At 39.0% G+C, this 20,310-nt stretch overlaps 1 protein-coding gene across 5 annotated transcripts in view; it reads left to right on the plus strand.

Moving 5' to 3' along the window:
- LOC131432595 (furin-like protease 2) overlaps positions 1-20,310 on the plus strand; it is a 967,327-nt gene that overhangs the window by 416,100 nt on the left and 530,917 nt on the right. The window contains exon 1 of one of the 5 annotated variants that reach the window (XM_058598956.1): positions 3,966-3,984. The exons of the other annotated variants lie outside the window; for them this stretch is intronic. The gene's annotated coding sequence lies outside the window, so the exon portion shown is untranslated. Of the gene's footprint in view, positions 1-3,965; positions 3,985-20,310 lie in introns of those variants that run through there. 5 annotated transcript variants of the gene reach the window in all.

Below are 20,310 nucleotides of genomic sequence, written 5' to 3' on the forward strand. Positions count from 1 at the left end.
AGGCTCATTTTTTGTTGAATGATAAAAACGTCAACAAGCAAATTTTTCGTATTTGGAGCAAAGATTATCCATACAGGCAGTTCAATGATTACCAATGCATCCCAATAAATGGTACTGTTTGGTGTGGTCTATAGGCTGGTGAAATCATCGGTTCTTATTTCTTAAAAAATAAGGACTGGCGACGCGTTACCGTGAATGGAAATTCAATACAGAACCATGATTAATTAATTTTTTGTTGTCCAATCTGTGGACGAAATGTGTTTTCAACAGGATGGTGCAACTTGTCATACTGCGGCCGAAACAATTGACTTATTGAAAGAACATTTCAATGACAACAATATTGGACCATGTGGATAAACCAGCAACGATTGATGCTTTGGAAACCAACAACAACATGTCATTGTTGAATCTCTTCCTTTAAATGCTGCAAAAAGTGATAGAAAATTGGACCTCCAGAATGACCTTTGTGAAAAATAGTTGTGGCGGTCATATGCCCGAAATCATACTTAAATGTTAAACGCAAAGAAATTATCTACGTAATAAAAAGAAATTGCCGTTTCGTAATTTGGCATGTGTTTTATTTGAATGTCAAATCAGTCAGCTCCTAAAAAAAACACCCTTTATGTCATATTTTAAATAACGGATAAATTAATTTTCCCTCGTTTAATACAGAAAGACTTTAATACATTTCAGTCTAGTTCTGTCGTGTCCTTTGCTGTATCTAGCAAACGTCTTCATGTAACCCGATTCACGGCCGCTCTTCGCCAACACCCGGATACTTCGTTAAATCCTTGCTCGATGTGCTCCTATTTTTATTGTCACTACCGAATCAGATTGAAGAACCGTTTACATCGGGTTGCCGTCCGGCATCTTTATGACATGCCCAGCCCAATCAAGAAAGAACACTGATTAAAATATTCAAATTGATTTGCATTCAGTTAGAAGATCAAGTGACTGTCATTTTCGGTTCTGGAAATATGATGGTATAAGTGACGTAACCGACAAAATGCATTTTTACGCGTACTTTTCTCGGAGATGGCTGAACTGATCTCAACATTCTTAGGCTTGTTTGAAGGCTACTATTGAGTTGAAAATCAAGTTCGAAAATCAAGTAGCTGACATCTCCAGTTTCTGATAAATAATGGTATAAACCACGTAACTGACAAAATGTTAGTATTCAATTTCATCGAAGATGGTTGAGCCGATTTCAACAAGCTTAGGCTCGGATTCGTTATTCTAATAAAACAAAGCAAAAAAGGATTTCTTGAGACTGTGTCAATGACAAAAGTAAAACATCATCACACCACAAAGTGGGTTAGAATAAGGTTTTTTTGTTTTTTATTTCGTTGAATTTCAAGACATGTAATTTTCAATCACGAAATTTGACATGTTTTTGGACGAAAAATTTCTTGAGCTACGACGTTCCATTTATGTGCTGCGTCGTCGTAGATGTAGAATCACAAACCTTTTTTGAACTGTGTACTATTATATGTTCGACATCAGAAGTGTTAGTCAACGGAAGTCCTCGAAATCACTAACCTTATAATAGCTTACAAGACGAGCTCAAGATTAATAAAAAACGATAAAGTTCAGTTTTTTGCAATGACCAACATATATTGGAGAAGCCAGATGAATGAAAAACTAATAGAAAAGACGATGTATTGGAAAAAGATACGCTTAGAGACAGCACTCGAACCTGCTTTCATATGCATTTCGTGCATACGCGCTACCATTTCGCCACTCTGAACTTTGTTGTAAGACACTCTAACACGCAGTCAGACATAGTAGAACGTACATCGAACATGGTCTACATTCTGGCCGTCACCTGACCGATATCATACATCCCAACATCTTCTCTGTCCATCAAATATTAATCTTCTCGCTTTATACCTATACCGCTCAAGCACTGAGTAGGAGAGTGTATTTATGATCGCTTGTCACCTTCTACTGGTTGCGCTGGCTGGAAATCGTCTATAACGTTGTCTGCGGGAAAATCGAGCCGTTAGGCAAAATTGTGATTTGTCGGTTAAGCCACTTATTCCATTATTGCACCCGAACCAGAAGTGCCAGCTATTTGATATTTTGTAGTTCCGAAAAAAAGGCAAAGGTAAAAAAAGAAATGTGAATACGAGTTATAAATTCTAGTAGATTACTATGAGGTGTTCATTACTGACTGAAAATTATTTGTAATAACTAAGCGAAAAAAAAAACAGACAGAAAAGATAAATGAGATGAAACTGTCAGAAAATATTTTCTGGAGCTATAGGCCAAGCCGGAGTAAACATTTTGATTAAACCGAACAAAAAAGCAATTGAATCTACACAATTGTTATTTCAAATGGATCGATGGCTTCCCGGCAGGGGTCGACTTTCTCGTGGATTAAGGCTGTCCTACTTTTATTCAAATATGACGAACAGTTAAAAACTATTCCATGAATAGTCCCTGTTTGTTGGAGCCAACGAAAATCTTTTCCTATTTAAAACAGATGAGACGACTTTTGATAAAATAAGCATATGCAATTCTTTCTTTTTTCCACAAAATCTTGTTTATATGAATCTGTCATAGTTTTAAGTTTTCATTTTTTTACCGAATATTTCAACGATTCACAGAGATCTGTTTCAAACCGCTTTTGACCTATCGACTTTCAGTGGCTGCTTCTCAAAATTTGCTAATTGCATACTTGACTGCCAAGCCATTGATCCAAATAATCAGACAATCGGAACGAAAATTTCGTCACATCGTCGAGTGAATCCGGCAAACAAGCGAAATGCCGCTTCAAAATACATTCGTCACGATTGGTCGAACAATGTATAGGAGTAGTATTGGAATGCGCGTGTCCGGGCACATCAACGTACCACATTTTCCGCACGGGTTGTTTCGTCCCGTTTCCCGGTTTGGTATTCTAGCGTTATGTCGACTGTGAAAAGAACAACTTTCCCGTTCGATTCAAACGCGGCCAACAGAGCCACAATTTTGATTTCCGAGCTAGACTTCTGACATGTTCCGTGGTTTATTCCCTTCTGTTGAAGTTTGCCACCACACAACCATCTCGGATTGTGGCACACGTGGATGGACGGGGGTGGGGAAGGCATCGCGTGTAGTCCAGAATCCAGTGTGTAGGTGTAGTCAGTCGGTTGGCTTCTGGCAGGTTTCGATTTTGTTTTCATTAGTTGTGACGTGCCTTTAGGGAATAGTTGCGTTGTGCTTTGGTGGTTGGCTGGCTGAGAAGGGCCGCAGGCTAGCGTTCCGTATTTTCTCAGGACTCTCTCTCTCTCTCTCTCTCTCCAAAGCACAAGACATCTGAACGTGAAGCGAAATTGACGGATGACGGACGATGTATTGTTCACGCCGGTTGTGTACCTGTGGCGGTGCAGAAAAGTTGGTACTTTTCGACACTTGGTTTGTTTGGCATTTGATTGACTCGGTGCGCTGGGGCTGCAATCAATTTCTCACTCAAACACGAGGGAAAACTCGGTCAATCGGTAGCGTCAGCGGTGGCATGGATAAGTTTTTTTTTATTAAATTTTCTCCCGCACCGACAACAGTGCTGACACCGAACCGGCCGGATATCCCGATCGACTTGTGGTGTGGTGAAAAGTATGATAAAAGTTCAGTATTGATGGACGTTGTTAACCAAGGAATATGTGTGTCGGTTGGTTTTACTACCATGAACGATGTTTGACACGGTAAAAGTATGTTCAAATTAATGGAATATGACCTAACTTTTGTAGAACTTAATATCACTGTTGCGATCTTTTCGTTGAATATATTTAAATGTATTTCGATCTGTTTTTCAATTTTACTTCGAAAAAAAGAGATCCAAAAGAAATCACGAGCAAATATTTTCCTCATTCAGAGAGGTATTGTCAATCAGAATTCCTTCATTTAAAAAAAAAACAAGTTGATTAATGTAGTGTAATTAATTCATATTCTTTTCTTTGTTTTTAGGTAATTACTCCCAAGTTGTTGTATGGAATAGTTCATGTAAGTTTACAAACTCGTATTTATTGGTAATTTAATTTAAAGTATGGAAAAACTTATGGTACACAACACGTAGTTTCACAAGAATAGTTCCGGTTGCATTTTAGCACAATGTACCATATGTTAGTAATTACACGTTGAAAAGAAGAGGTATATACAATTTTAGTATGACTGGATCAATGAGTCTTGTTTAAGAAATAGAACTTTGAATTTCGTGTGCTACACGAATATTTCTGTTAATTTATATTGACATGTTTATTATTTCAGTACGATTCATTATTTGCTAAAGCAATAAGTGCATGTTTTTACCCAGAAGGAACGATATTTTAATCCAGCTGATCATCAATAATCGGATAAGCGCCACTCACTCTAAAGATAGGCTCAAAGTTTATTCAGTATAGATATTGCCAACTTACATCTACAAATACTCCAGAAATATTTTTCCTTTATTTTTTGTTTCTGTAGAAAAAGGTGAGTGGGTAATGTCAGAGATGAAACTGACACTTAATACGAACAAAACTGACATGTTTCTTTTACACTACCGAATATCAATAATCGTTCGTATTAGTTGAGTAGTAGTTTGTGTGAATTTGGAAATTAATAATACTTCGCTTCCAAAACTGTAAAAGTACTGTACTGTAATCAAATACTGAGGATAAATATGACGATATTATATACTGACGATAAAAGTGTTTTCGAGTCTACGGCTACAATCTTCAGTCGTTAATCGAAAACCGGGAATCAGGGAAGCCGAAATTAATATGTTTGACCAGTCTACTGACAATGACTACCGATTGTAATATTTTTGAGGCAAGTTTGGAAAATGTTTTACGTTTTTAACTTCACCGCTTTTAGTGACGATATATAAATATTTGAACAATCCTCACCCTGTGATTCCGGAACCGGATGTCGGATCCGGATGAATTTCAGGAATTTAATATGAGACTTTTCATTTGAACATAAGACTATGAATATCGGTCCAGTCATCATTGAAAAAAGTGAGTGAGATCCATTTTATAATATATGATCACTTTTTCTTGTACTTTCGGAATCGGAAACCGGGAACCAGAATAACCGTAATCAGTTTGTTCGGTTGTCTATTAATAATGGATACCGTTAGGAGTAGTTTCGAGGCCAGTTTAGATTTAGTCCCATACAAAATTGGTGAAGTTTATCCGATTCTGGAATTACAGATGATGAATTTCTAAAATTCATACCGATATAGAAGATGTAAATTGTTTGGCGTATTAATTTATGGCCATTCGAATCATTTTGGGTTATGCTAGTTCCTAAATACCAGCTCTGGAAGTACCATAAATAATGACGAAAAACTCTAAAGTGGAACTTACTTCGACATCTCATGGAATGTTCAATCGAATGTCACACGTTAAGATTGAAATTCGATACGATTTTCAGATTCGAAATTACAGGGTAATGAGTGATTAAAATCTCAATTTGCCGTTTGAAACGACGATAATCAAAATAATGTCATGAGAACTAAAACACCTAAGAATATCCATGCAAAAAAACACATGCGGATTGATAAAAAAAGGTATCAACTCACTGCTATGTGGATTAATCACGTTTTTCTTCTCCTCTTTAAGAGACGATATCAAATTTTCAACACACTTTACCCTGTTTCCTGGCACCGAAATGGGATTAAAATGAACTATTGAGGTTTTGTATGGGACCATGAGAACTTTCATTTGAATAAATGTTGAACCCATCCAACTTAGGCTCGTTTCAAAGCTACTACTCGGTCATTGATCAAGTTGGAAGATTGAATGGTTGTGACTTCTACTGCCGGAGTTATGATGGCATAAGTGACGTAACTTAAGAAACACGTTGTTTTTTATTTTGAATTTCTTTTTGCAATATTCAAAGTTCCTATGTTTCTCAGATTTTGTTCGTTATTCTCCTTAGTTAAATAATGTTTCTGCGATCTCAATTCTTTTTCAATTCCAACTCATTCTTTTCGATTTCAATTTTTAAAATATTCGTATTGCCGGAAATTAATTTTCCCTAAAACCGGTTCCACTTTGATATTTTGCCTTTCTCAATGAAAGGGTATTAGAATTCCTGGAAAAAACCGACTTTTGAAAGGAGCCTCGGAAATCCACAACGTTGTATACCATTTGACTCAGCTCGATGAGATCGGAAAATTTATGTGTGTGCACTTTACAAAGAGTTTTTTTACCGCTCAATTTTTTTTTCTAAACCAATTTTAACAAGCTTAGTCTCTTTTGAAAGCTACTTTTAGGCTATTGATGAAGTTCGAAGATCAAATGGCTGTCTCTTCCGGTTCCTGAGATACAATGGTATAAGTGACGTAACCGACAAAACACGGTTTTTCTGCTGAATTTTTTTAGAGATTGCTGAAACTATTCTAACAAGCTTGGGCTCGTTTAAAAGCCACTGTTGAGCTATTTGTCAAGTTCAAAGATCAAAGTCATTTTCGGTTCCGGAGATGTATTGGTATATGTGACATAAGCGACAAAACGCTTTGTGATGGCAGAATTTTTACTTCGAAAATGACTTTCGATAAACTTAGGCTTATTTGAAAGCTAACAATGCTTAACAAATTTGGAAGGGTTATGGCGAACATTTTCCGGTTTTTTGACTCATAATTCCAATTAAGAATTAAGTGCATACGTTTAGTTCTGAACTTCTGAAACTGAACTCCTTTTTAGAATCCAGGTTCCAAATAATGTTCATGAACGGAATTCTGAACTTGAATGTCGAACTTGAAATATAAAACTGGATTCAGTTCCAAAATCTAGTTCCAGAATACAAGTTCCGAATTTAGTTCCAGCTTTCAGGTTGTGAATTATGAACCTGAACTCTGAAACAGAGTTTAGAAAAAATATTCTGGAACTGAATTCAGTTTCAGAAGTCAATTCCCTATTTCGAATTCGGAACTTAGATCTAAAAATTTAGTTCCGTTATCTAGATCTAAAATTTATATCAGAACTCTGAATCTGAGTTTCTGAATTCGAATTTCGAACATAAATTAAGGAACCTAATTCAGTTCCAAAATCTTATCAAGAAGCAGTTCTGAAAATCTTGTTCCAGAATTCAGAATTTGGATTTAGTTCCAGAATTTTGGTTTTAAATTTTTGAACCTGCATTCTAGAACTAAGCTCTGAGACCTAATTCTAAAACTAAATTCTTTACCTGGAAAAATAAATGAAAAAAGCAGTATAACAACTTACTAATACAAATAACGAATCGATTCAATCAGCTGTGAGCGGTTCTCATTCATATATAGCACCGCGTATGACATTTTTCGCAGCGGTTTTCGATTACGTAACAGGAATTTGGCCAAAAGATTGATGTTTTGAAAATAAAGCCTGAGCCGAAAATCATTAGTCCAGAGTACATATTATTTTCAAATTTTGCTTCATATAAAAAACGTTGACATGTTATAACATGTTATGACATGTTTCTCGTATTACTGCTTGTGAAACCAACTCAAAAACCTGTAAGGATTAGGGGAGAAGTGGCGATTAGTGCGCACCTAAGCTTTTTAAAGTATAACCAATGAAATATTACTTTTTCCAAGACCGTAAACACGTCTACGGCAACTTCAAACCTTGTTTTACAATGACCTCAAATGAAAGATTACAATTATTATCTCGTTTACGAGCATGGAAGCCACAAAATAGTCATGTTTTGTTCCCAATAGCGCGCTAGCGTAAGGTAACAGTGCGCGGTCGTACATAACAATGCGCACAATGAATTTTCCGTAAATCTCGAATCTTTGTAGAAAGAAAATAATATTTTTCGACACAAATCGTCGGAAGGTCACGAATCAACCCTTAAACATGTTACATATGCATATTTTTTTGAGAAGTTAACCAAATTTCGCGAATTTGAACAAACTGAATAATTTACCAATAAAACCAATGCTATATTCACAAGAAATGAAATGCTTATGACCAAGGATGCCAAGTGATTTTTTCAAAAATCTGTGTTTGATTCAAAAATCAGTCTGTGCAAAATCTAAGTCCTCTTTCCATAAGAGCACAGCAAAACGGGATAATTTTCGTGAGTAAAAAAAGTATCGGCACTTTCATGCGCCCTGTCGGATATACATTGTTATTCCGTTTTCCCTAGAAAATTGAAGACTATAAGAGACTTGTTCTCGGGCAGCCAGAAGCTCCACAAATACTTAAAACATCCACTTGCAACTTGAAAGTACAGAACAAGTTCCGCGTGAACTTTCCCGCTGCTTATAAGCTGAACAATTATCTTAGAAGTTCGTTCAATTGCGTTCAGAAGTTCAGAACGCGAACTTCGAAGTGTGGATAATTACTTTAAAATTGCTTATAACAAATCATCCCCTTTGATTCGAACTTTTGGTTAGTTGGGTTGCCATTCTGTGATCGCTATTGGAAATCTGTCAGTTTTTAAATGCGTGCAGCATATTGAAAATCTGTAAAACACAGACTAATCTGTGAATCTGGCATCTCTGCCCATGACAACAATAAATGTCGCTCTCACTTGTACACACAGAGAAAAAAATGTCAAACTAACTATACTTGGACTTATCACACGGATTCATTTTATGGGAATAGTAACAGAAGTTAGTTTGTTTCTATGAGTTTTTCGATTTTCTATGTTCCACTACTTGTTTTGCTATTTCAAACTGTAATAATTTTTCGGTGTATCAAAATAACTCCGCAAAGCGCATTATTATCGATCGCAGCTTGCGCACTATTTGAAAATATGAATTTATAATTTCTAATTACGATTATGATATGAAATTAAATGTAAAAATTAAAACAAAATGACGATAACTTCGTTTTAGTCTAAAAATTGTTACTAAACCAAGAAAAACGCGATTCAAGACGGAATTTTTTAAATAAAGCTTATTTACTACGAACCAAAAACTCTAAGAGAATGACAGATTTTATATTTACGTCTGCCGTATTGATATTAAAATAATACGGAAGGTGAAATGTAGCCGAATGAGGTTAATAAGACCCAATCTCAAAGTTTATCGCAAAAAACAGTGATAAATATTAACAAAAGCTCACAACGAAATGCGCACTAATATGTGCCGCGCACTATTACCCGCCTTTCCCCTATGTTCTACGTCGGTTTTATTAACTGACTGTATTGCCCATACTTGCATATCAGTCCCATATGGAAAATCGGCATGTGGAGAAAAAGACGATTAAAATTTTATTTCAGATTTTTTTGATTTATTATGCTACCTAATGCTAAATCATGGTATTACTACTTGAAATATCGGTAATACACCTTTACTATTCCAATATTACAACAAATGAAATTATTGAAATTTGCACTGAATGGGACTGATATGCGAGTACTTTGCATATGGGACAGACATGAGTTGATATTTTTTTCACATTTTACTGAACAAACCCTCAACTTTTATTGCAATTTCTGAAAGTATATTGAGGATAGATTTCATTCCTCAAGCTAACTCAAAATTGGCGAAAATCGATATGGGACTGATATGCGAGTATGGGCAGTGTACACTATGTTCATTTGAACAGTTTAATTTCCGGCTTTCTCATAACAAATATTACTGCAGTTAAACATATCAAACAAGAAAGTGCACTTTTGCAATTTCACAATCGTTGCGAGAAGATTTAAGAAATACAATTCAAGAACAATTATTATTATTAATGTTTTGCTATTTCACTCCGGTTTTAACCATGATTGGTCATTCGCCGGGGAGTAAGCGTGGTATTTTTACATTTCATTTAACAAAAGCAAATTTTTCAAAGTTTTATTTTATTATTTTTTTTCGATTGGTCGATTCAGTTTCGCGACTGGTATGACGGTATGACTGGTACGGATCCTCCGGCGGATGGCCCACGCGGTGGAGGCTGGCATCGATGCTTGAGGCGTTGTTGGTCACGGATCCCGGATCCCGGATTTTAGAGTTGAGCTGTATTCTGTGTGAGCTGGACTGTGGAAAACGGGGGCGGCCCGTTTGGCATAAGGTCATTTGGCATAATACCGTTTGGAATAACACCGTTTGGCATAATGGTTATTTGGCATAACAGTTATTTGGCATCAGAGATGTCTATCTCCTCTGTGTGACGAAGAGCAAGCATAATTTCTCCCCTCGCACTGACAACTTCAACGAGAGCTCTTCTCTTTCACATTTATACACCACTGTTGTGTAAGTGTGCACGCATCATGAGTGCGTTTGTTTATTTCCTTTTACCTCTTCCACTGAATCGCACCAAAGTGCTAGAGCATTAGCTAATAAATTCTCTGAGGTGGATGCAGATACTTTCACAGAGGTGTACACGCCGGTGAGCACTCTGCTGTATGGTTTTCGTAGATGAAGCGTGGACACGCAAAATAAGCAAAATAAAACAATTTATCGTAAAATTTTCGGTTTTCCTTGCAAATTTTTCATAGCAAGGCCAGATCTACTCTCTATTAATTGAAGTTCACAGAAGTGTTCGCTCACAATCACGCGCCAGTGGTCACTTGGGTGTATTTAGACGAGAGCGCGTGTGAATGATTCATGCGAAGAGAATGTGTTTCACTCGCGCCAGCTGCTTTAACCACAAGCACACACTCAAATTCTGTCTATTCGACACTGAGAAGAAGTGCGCTTTCCTCTTTGTGCGGTGCTTCGTTTTTTTCATCCTCGGTGTGGCAAAAATCTGACTCTAGCGTGTATAACTCTGGTGAAATGCCATCTCTGTTTGGCATAATAGTCATTTGGCATAATGGCATTTGTCATAAAAATAATTGGATTCGTAATATTTTAATCTAATGTAAATTTTCGTTTATTTTTCGATCGAGTGATGTTTTGCAAGGAAAACTCGAACGAAATGTGCGAATTTTATATTCGGTACGTATATTTCTATAATATTACGTGAAATAGCATTATTTTTTTTCATTTTTTAAAATTCTGTAGTAAATAGCAGACTGTCATTTTATATAAGCAGCTCACTTAGTGCTAGCACAATCTCCTGTTCATCATAGAAGATTCAGGAGTGCACCGGCGAGACTCGATCGCAGTAAGACTCGATCGCCTGAACAAAAGGGTGTCTGAATCTTCCAGCCTTCAGAGCAGAAATAACTGTCGAGGAGTCCGAAAAAATCACAGCCTCGAATCCTGGGGAGAAAGTGTTCAAGCTAGCGCGTATCGCCGCGGCTTCGGCGGAGAAAACGGAGAATGACGGGTGTAGGCTCCGGGTGATGGAAGTATTCCGTCTGCAAACCCCGATACCAATCCGAGAACAGCCTCGGGATCAATCAGTAAAGCGCACTGTAAAGCTTTGAAATTTGTCGGCCAGTATTTTGTTGAAAGAAGCTTGGGCTACTGCGGGTGAAGAGCGGGCGCCCAGCAGTGCAACAAGGGAAGTATCTATTTTAGGTTGGTAATGTTGGAACCATGGTCGTATCTAGACTCGGGGAAGACGTGCCAAATTTGGAAGATATTGACCTGTGAAATTGTTATACAGAATTTTGTTAATTTGGAGTAGTGTACAATCATCTCCGGTAGTTCTTTCCAGATACCCTAGGGTTCTGCGCATGATGACCATTGCTGAAAACCAGCGAAATGGGAGGCGTCCCACTTCAACGCATGCCGCTGTTGCTGGGGTACTTGGCAGTAAGTTTGATGCTAACCTGATAGTTCTATTGTAAGTGGGCCCAAGATCTTTATCAGGTTATCTATGCTTACTGCCTCAACTTCGTGAAAAATTCGACTCCATATCAGCGCCTAGTCAATTTTTAGGCCCGTTTTGCGATTCCATCTGGGGTGGCTAGAGCAAATCGTACGAATCAGTCTTAGCCTTGATTCGCAGTCCTTCTTCTTAGAAATGATTAGAGAAGGATAAATTTCGATCGAAATTTAAGCCGAGGATTTTAAGGCATTTCTTAAAGGACACCGTGGACCCGCCCATGGTGATGGGAGGGGTTGCTTTGAAATGAGAATGTCGGAAATGTTGAAACCGACGCAATCAGCCCATTCGCATATTGCTGTTGGACCTGTTGGACTTTCCGTCGAATTATTTTACGCGACTTCCCAACGACTAATATGATCATATCGTCCGCGTAAACAAAAATTAGTAAGCTTTTAGGGAGGTAGTTGAATAAGGAGTTCATGCTCACCAAGAAGAGGGTCACTGCGAGAACGGATCCTTTCGAAACTCCGTTTTCTCTGAAAAGGTTCGAGAGAGGGATCCACCTATTCTGATCCTAGAATTGCGATTTGTGAGAAAGCCATTCGACCATTGACTCCCCATTGGAATAACTGTCTTAAGACATCCTCTCTGTTGACCGTGTTATAAGCTTTTGCCAAATCAACAGACAAGGCGTCAACATGTAGCCCATCCTCCATTGCCCGGTGAATTGAGTCACAGAGTGAGGCAAGATGAACCCCTGTTCCCACAAGAACAATGTTTGCTTCTTGGGTGACATGTAATCAGCTGATTCTCATAGGTAACCAGCGATTTACAAGATTCCGCCCTGACTAACATTACGTAAGGTGGAATTGCCTTATGCAGTCGCACCCGTATCACTTGCACGCCATTCCGGATACCGGGGAAAATATTCCGCCATACTTCCCTTTCGATGGAAAAAACTTCACCGTACTGCGACATATTTTCATTTCACACGCACTTCTATGGCACCAACCAACACATACCCAGGGATTTTGTATTTAACATTGTCATACTCAACACTGTGCACCTCGTTGTTTACTGAAGCAGCTGCAACTGCATCACTTTCACGTTTAAACATAATGTACACACAGTTACACGCCTTGTTTAATTGAATCTTACTTATATTATTATAAGTATTACATGCATTATTACATGCAGTCGTTTTTTAAGCAAGATTTCAAATTCGATTGCTGCTGGTCTAATTTAGCAGCGCAAGAAATCAGTTACAGTTTTGACTTTTAACAAGCACAACAAATTAAACATATTAAAAAAAAATCAAATGAAATTGTAGGGGTCCAGAAAAATATCTACTACACCTATGTTGCTTTGATTCAATAGCTCTTCACTGACTTATTTCTTAATATTATGTTTTTCATAAATATATTTCATATATTTCACCTCACATTTCCTCCATGCATGGATGATGTTTTGCCAAATGTTGCAGACAAGCTTCTCTTTTGTATGTTTCAATTACATGTTTTTCGATCTGTTATCACGCTGTGCTGTTTTCATATTTATTAATTTCGTCAAATTGTAAAATCGAATGGAATTCAGTAAATTTCCACTACCTTCAATACTACCTCTCGCTTCGGTAAACATTGTTTCCTTCGTACCGGCAATATTTACAAGGTGACAGATTGGCCTGGTCAGACAAAGGAATTTCATTTATTTTCCCTTTTATCATCATACTTTCCAACTAAAAGGTTCTCCAGGGTGCCATGTGACCATCGCGCAGCAGGTTGTGCTCCGGGGGACACAAAATCACTGACACGAGCAGCATTCCCTTCCGTCCGATTTCGCCGTTCGCTCTTTTCGAGGGCCGACCAAATCAAGGTATATTACGGAATAGAGATATAAGGAGGATTCCTGATTTTCATTTTCATTTGTTCTTCTTCAATTCCACAATATCTCAAGCAAGTAAGTAAGTAATCCTTGAAACGAAGGCGGCTTCTCGTCGGTTCATTTTAAAAACAAAACAAACGGAGAACTGTAGGACGAGTAGACTATCCGACCGAACCGGAATTAATACATCCAATTCGGACAAGAAATTCTCGGTCCAGCTACTCGTACTGCCTCCAGTGGATGTGCTGAGGCGGGATGGACAAAGAAAAAGATAGATACCAGAAGCGGCGGACAAACACGAGCTGTTGCTTACTTTGGGGCTCATAGCTTTTTATGATAATGGTACAATACGGCAGGCGTAGGCGTAGGCCGTTCTGGCACGTAATTTTCGAGAAGATTATAAAATGAGCGTGCAGCAGCAGCGGGTGGGATTCGAACTGTCTCATCGAAAAAAGGTGAACGGTTTTTGGTTATGTTTACTGGGATCGTTGAATTCAACCGTTCAACTGATGGTGGTTAGTTCTGAAGGCAGAATTAGAAAAGCGTGAAAAAACTCCGTGTTATCCGAGGTGATTAGTATCACGAAAATGGAAAAATAATTGACATTCTTTGTGCAGGAAGTGTAGCAGAAATCTTTTGCGTTGCCAAATAAATGGCACAGAGTTCATTCAGGTTGAAGGGTCGTTGGCATGGTTGGATTCAGAAATTACAATAAATTATTTCGGAACGTGTTCAATCCCGACCCGATGTAAAAAGGAAGGGATCTCATTAACTAAGCTTTCTTTCTGCCTTTTTTCCTCAACGGCCGCGTTCGGTGGGCTTCAAGGCGTTCCGCTTTTTAGAATTGATAATAACTGACGGGGGGAGCGCCGTAAAATTTCACAAAACCGCAATAAACATAATCGTGGCGTCGTGATGATCACACAACCAACCGAAACTGTGCTCATTAAAACGAACTACCACATTCAACTTCATTGAAACCCATTTTTCGCACCTTTCAGGAGGAAAACCTCCACCGACAAGGTACTGGAAATAATCCCTTCCTTCGGTTTCCTTTCCGCAAAATTCTCGTGCAGTTCAACTGTCAAACACAGAAATCGAAACAATTTGTGCGGGACAATTTGGTGAAGCGAGGCAAAAAAAAGGCTTATCCAACCATTCTGACGTAAAAATGAATAGCTCCCTCTTTCTGGTCGACCTGATAAGCGATCCGAAGCATTCCTGATATCACGCGGGAGGATAAGCAGAAAACGACCAGGACGCCAGAAGCTGGAGCCAGAAATTAAACGGTCCCATCATTAAACCGTTCCAGCCCTCCGTCACTCTGGCGATAGTTTTGCCCCGGTGAATCTGGGGGAACTGGTCCAGTCGCACGGTAGCCGCGGTATCGTTTCCATTGTTGGGTATGCGATTTTTTTTTTGCATCTCTCTGCTAGCGAAAGCTTGTCATCATCGAGGGCGGTTGCCGTTGATTGCGGCTGGATTATATTCTACCTTTGCCAGCGTCACACGATTGTTGGCCCATATTCTGTGCCCCAGAGTGTGAATGACGTTGCGAGTTGCTGCTTGCATTTGCATGAAAGAGGATGTCGCGAAAAAAAACAGTCCTAGGAAAAAGATTGCAATTATGGGTGCAACATAATGCAACCGTTTCGGTTGAATGTATTTCTTTTTTTTTCATGAATGAATTTTAGTGATTTTTAATATGCGTTAGTAACGATTCATGATTCCATTTGCATTTGCTAAACGAATAAGCAATAAGAAATGCGCTCGTTTAAAGCATTTCTCGATCACTTGTATTGTATTTTCATCTACGAATTTTTGGCTCTACGAACGTCCCGTAATTGATTCAATACGAAACTGAATTCTTCTGAATTTCAGTTTCCTTTCAAAGAAGAGCGATTGCGTCATCTTGCTGCCGTCATTTTGCATTGGAGTAAAATACGAAGAAAAGTGGACAACGATGGGGAATATTACGCAAAATCAGCCCTTCTAATGGCTCCAAATGTTATCTAAAGAACTATAAAGGTGGCTTTTTTGAAAATCGGATATAAAAACTATCAGTTTAGTGCAAATCTAGAATATTTGACTTGCTGTGAGCAATTTTCGAAGTGCAAAATTCGCACAAAACGAATGCGAATAAAGCCAGCACTTGACTGCTTTGCGTTTGAGAAAAACATCGTTTAATGTTGCAGAAAATTCCAAAAATTTATTCTTCTGAAAAATGGATTCTGGGCCTGAACAAACCGGCATGATAGATTTACATAGTAGAAAAACTTAGTATAGTGCTTTTGGAATATATTAACAGGTATACAAAGAACCGATTTATATAATTTAGAAACTGGACCTGAGTTCAATAACCAAATAAGCTCAAAATTCAGTTGTAATTGAGTTCTACAACTGAATTCTCTATTTGAATTCCGAAACTGAATTAAGCTATGAAATCTAGTTCCATCATGCAGGCTTTGGAATCAGAAACAGAACTAATTGGCTCAAGTGGCACGCTCCCCTAGTTACATCCATTCCGTCTGAAGCATTAGAAGAAATGAACGATTTTCGATCAAAGCTTACCTTTCATTTGCCTAAATATCTCACAACCGTCGTTCGGGTGCGAAAGAGGCAAGCAATCGTGATGAGTATTCCTCATTATTTCCAAAAGTTTTAGAAAACTTTGTTTTCAGTTATTCTATGGTTATCTCACACTGTTGAACATTTAATCAAAAATTCCTGGTCATATTTCCGGCAGCTTGTAGAAAAAATTATGTTATTGGATCAAGTACAACAAGAGATTTTCACGATTGATTTCTACCCATTCTTGAACAGAGTAAATTTTGAAAAGGCTCCTCATAGTAAAGTAAGTCGTATTCTCGACAGTAACAATTTGCGAAAAATGATTGAGGATCTGAAAAAACCGATTAATTAAGTCACTTCGTTTTTCCCTCAATATGATGTCATTTCCCTCCCATGTATAGCGCAGGAACAGCAGAATATTGCTCCTCAATTTGAAACTGAATACATGATTTCTAGAATTGGATTCTGAACTCGGAACTATAACTTTATTTAGGAATTTAGGTGCTTAATCTACACTGGCTTTACTTTCTGCTTAGTCAACTGCGGTATGTCAATTGCATCCGTTATTTTTTGCCTTTCTCATATAGAAAGGTTATGCAATCACTTGAAAAACCGACTAGTGAAAATTCGCCCGGAGGGCCAAGTGTCATATACTCAGTTCATCGAGCTGAGCAATGTCTGTGTGTGTGTGTGTGTGTATGTGTCAAATAATCTCACTAGGTTTTCTCGGAGATGGCTGAACCGATTTTGACAAACTAGGATTCAAATGAAAGGTCTCGTGGTACGTAATTCCTGAATTTCATCCGGATCCGACTTCCGGTTCCGGAATTATAGGGTAAAGTGTGTTCAATATTGTACACCGTCACTTAAACCGGCGAAACAAAAAACGTGAAAATTTTTCTAAACTGGTCTCAAAACTACACAAATCGATAGTCATTATCAGTAGGCAACTAAACAAACCGATTCCGGATATCCTGGTTCCCGGTATCCGGTTCCGGAAGTACCAGAAATAGTGGTCATATATACCAAAATGGATCTTACTCACTTTTCTCAGCGATGGTTTGACCGATTTCCACAAACTTAGATTCAAATGAAAGGTCTCCCGGTCTTTTTTTTATTCAATATTATAATATAATTTTAAGGCACACTGCTTAAGCTCTAAGATGCCAAGGATATTTACTAATCTTAATTACGACTATATTAAAACTAGAATAGTATCATTATGTAATGCCGGTGAATTGGATATTGCATGAGGGTCTTCCATATGGCGTTTGCAAATATCCATGTTGGCCGCATCCTTCGGTCCGTGTGGGTCCGCGGGAAACACCCCCAGGCTACGAAGGCCTGGCGGGTGGCCCGCATGCTGGTTTTCGACTGGAGCGGTCTTCCCTGGACGATGATGGTGATGTTACGGAAGAGATGAAGAAAAAAAAAAGTAAATATTGTGGAAACGGGGTAAAACAGGGGATGTGGGGACAAAATGTCTGAAAACGATAGAGATCTAATTAGTTGCCATCGAGATGGTGAAGAGACAGGGAAGGGGGAACGAAAAAGTTAGTGACAAAAAAAAGATCTTGTTAGTTCCAATGAAGATGGTGGACAGGGACGGGGATCGAGAGAATCGGGCGGATGTTAGTGTCGAACCTGTAGGTGGAGTTTATACTTTCTGAACGAGGATAAACACATTACACTTGTATATCAATGTGTTTAAGGTACTGGTATATGAGAAGCATATATGAACTATCCCGACTCGCCAACACATCCCGAACCGGAACCTCAGGCGGTCTACCTCGGGCCCTAAGGGATTCCAGTAGCTTCGACCTGGCGTCACGATACTCTACGCACGACCACACGACATGCTCGATGTCCTGATAACCGTCGCCACAGGTGCAGAGACCGCTCTCCGCAAGCCCAACACGCCGGAGATGTGCGTTGAAGGTGTAGTGATTTGACATGAGCCGCGACATAACACGAATGAAATCGCGACTCACGTTCATCCCCCTGAACCAAGGTTTCGTCGATACCCTAGGGATAATGGAATGTAGCCATCGTCCCAGTTCGCCATTGCTCCATGAAGTTTGCCAACTTTCGAGAGTTTTCTGACGAGAGATACTGAAAAATTCATTGAAGCAGATTGGTCTTTCATAAATATCACCTTCCAATGCGCCCACTTTAGCCAATGAGTCTGCCTTTTCATTGCCCGGAATGGAACAATGCGAAGGGACCCAGACTAACGATATTAAATAAGACCGTTCCGATAAAGTTCTCAAATGTTCCCGTATTTTCCCCAGGAAATATGGGGGATACTTTCCTGGCTTCATTGCCCGGAGAGCTTCTATTGAGCTTAGACTGTCCGTAACAATGAAATAATGGTCTTTGGGCAAGGTTTCAATGATCTCGAGGGTGTACTGAATAGCAGCTAATTCTGCGACGTAAACTGAAGCCGGATCACTGAGTTTGTAAGAAGCGGTGATGTTTTGATTGAAGATGCCGAAGCCTGTGACCTGTCGATGTTTGATCCGTCAGTGTAAAACACCTTTTCACAGTTGACTGTTCTAAATTTATTATAGAAAATATTTGGGGCCACTTGAGGGCGCACGTGATCCGGAATTCCATGAATTTCTTCTCTCATGGATGTGTCGAAAAACACAGTAGAATCAGAAGTATCCAAGAAATGAGCACGGTTGGAAACAAACGAAGAAGGATTAATATTCTGAGCCATGTAATCAAAATACAAGGACATAAAACGGGTCTGAGAATTGAGCTCGACAAGCCTTTCGAAGTTTTCAATCACCATCGGATTCAAGATATCGCATCGGATAAGCAATCGATATGAGAGATCCCAGAATCGATTTTTCAACGGTAATACGCCCGCGAGCACTTCGAGACTCATCGTATGAGTCGACTGCATGCAACCTAAGGCAATACGCAAACAACGATACTGAATTCTTTCCAGTTTAATGAAATGGGTGTTCGCGGCGGATCGGAAGCAGAAGCATCCATATTCCATTACGGACAATATCGTTGTTTGGTAAAGCCTGATCAAGTCTCCTGGGTGGGCACCCCACCAAGTTCCGGTTATTGTGCGAAGAAAATTGATTCTCTGCTGGCATTTTTGTTTCAGATACCTAATGTGACATCCCCAGGTGCCTTTGGAGTCGAACCAGACTCCGAGATATTTGAATGTGAAGACCTGAGCTATGTTTTCACCCCCTAGTTGAAGCTGTAGTTGTGCTGGTTCTCGCTTCCTTGAAAATACAACCAGCTCAGTTTTCTCCGTAGAGAACTCGATACCCATTTGAAGAGCCCATGTCGACAAGTTGTCGAGGGTATCTTGCAATGGTCCTTGGAGATCGGCAGCTTTGGGTCCTATAATAGACACAACGCTGTCGTCGGCAAGTTGTCTTAGCGTGCAAGATGTGTTGATACATTCATCAATGTTGTTTACGTAAAAGTTGTATAAAAGGGGGCTTAAGCATGAGCCCTGAGGAAGACCCATGTAACTGAATCGTATTGTCGACAAATCACCATGCGCGAAATACATGTATTTCTCGGACAACAGATTATACAAAAAGTTATTCAAAATTGGTGAAAGACCTTGCTGATGCAGCTTCTCAGATAGGATGTTTCTGGAAACTGAATCAAAAGCCCCCTTGATGTCTAGGAAAACTGACGCCATTTGTTCTTTACGAGCAAATGCCATTTGAATTTCGGTTGAGAGCAACGCAAGACAATCGTTCGTTCCTTTGCCCCTGCGGAAGCCGAATTGTGTATCTGAAAGTAAGCCATTAGTCTCGACCCAATTGTCTAGACGAAACAGAATCATTTTTTCGAACAATTTCCGGATACAGGAAAGCATAGCAATCGGCCGATACGAATTGTGATCGGAGGCTGGTTTCCCTGGTTTTTGAATGGCGATAACTCTTACTTGTCTCCAGTCATGTGGGACAATATTATCCTCAAGAAGCCTATTGAATAAATTCAATAAGCGCCTTTTGGCAGAGTCAGGCAAATTTTTCAACAAGTTGAATTTGATTTTGTCTAACCCCGGAGCTTTATTGTTACACGATAAAAGCGCAAGTGAGAACTCGACCATCGAAAAAGGTGTTTCGTTTCTGTTAGATGAGGCGACGCGCATGATCGTCTGTTCCGGAGCAGAGTCAGGACATACTTTTTTAGCGAAATCGAATATCCAGCGGTTAGAATATTCCTCGCTTTCGTTCGTGGTGTTTTTGTTGCGCATTCGTCG

The sequence above is a fragment of the Malaya genurostris genome, chromosome 2 (assembly GCF_030247185.1).
Source record: "Malaya genurostris strain Urasoe2022 chromosome 2, Malgen_1.1, whole genome shotgun sequence".
Classification (NCBI taxonomy): domain Eukaryota; kingdom Metazoa; phylum Arthropoda; class Insecta; order Diptera; family Culicidae; genus Malaya; species Malaya genurostris.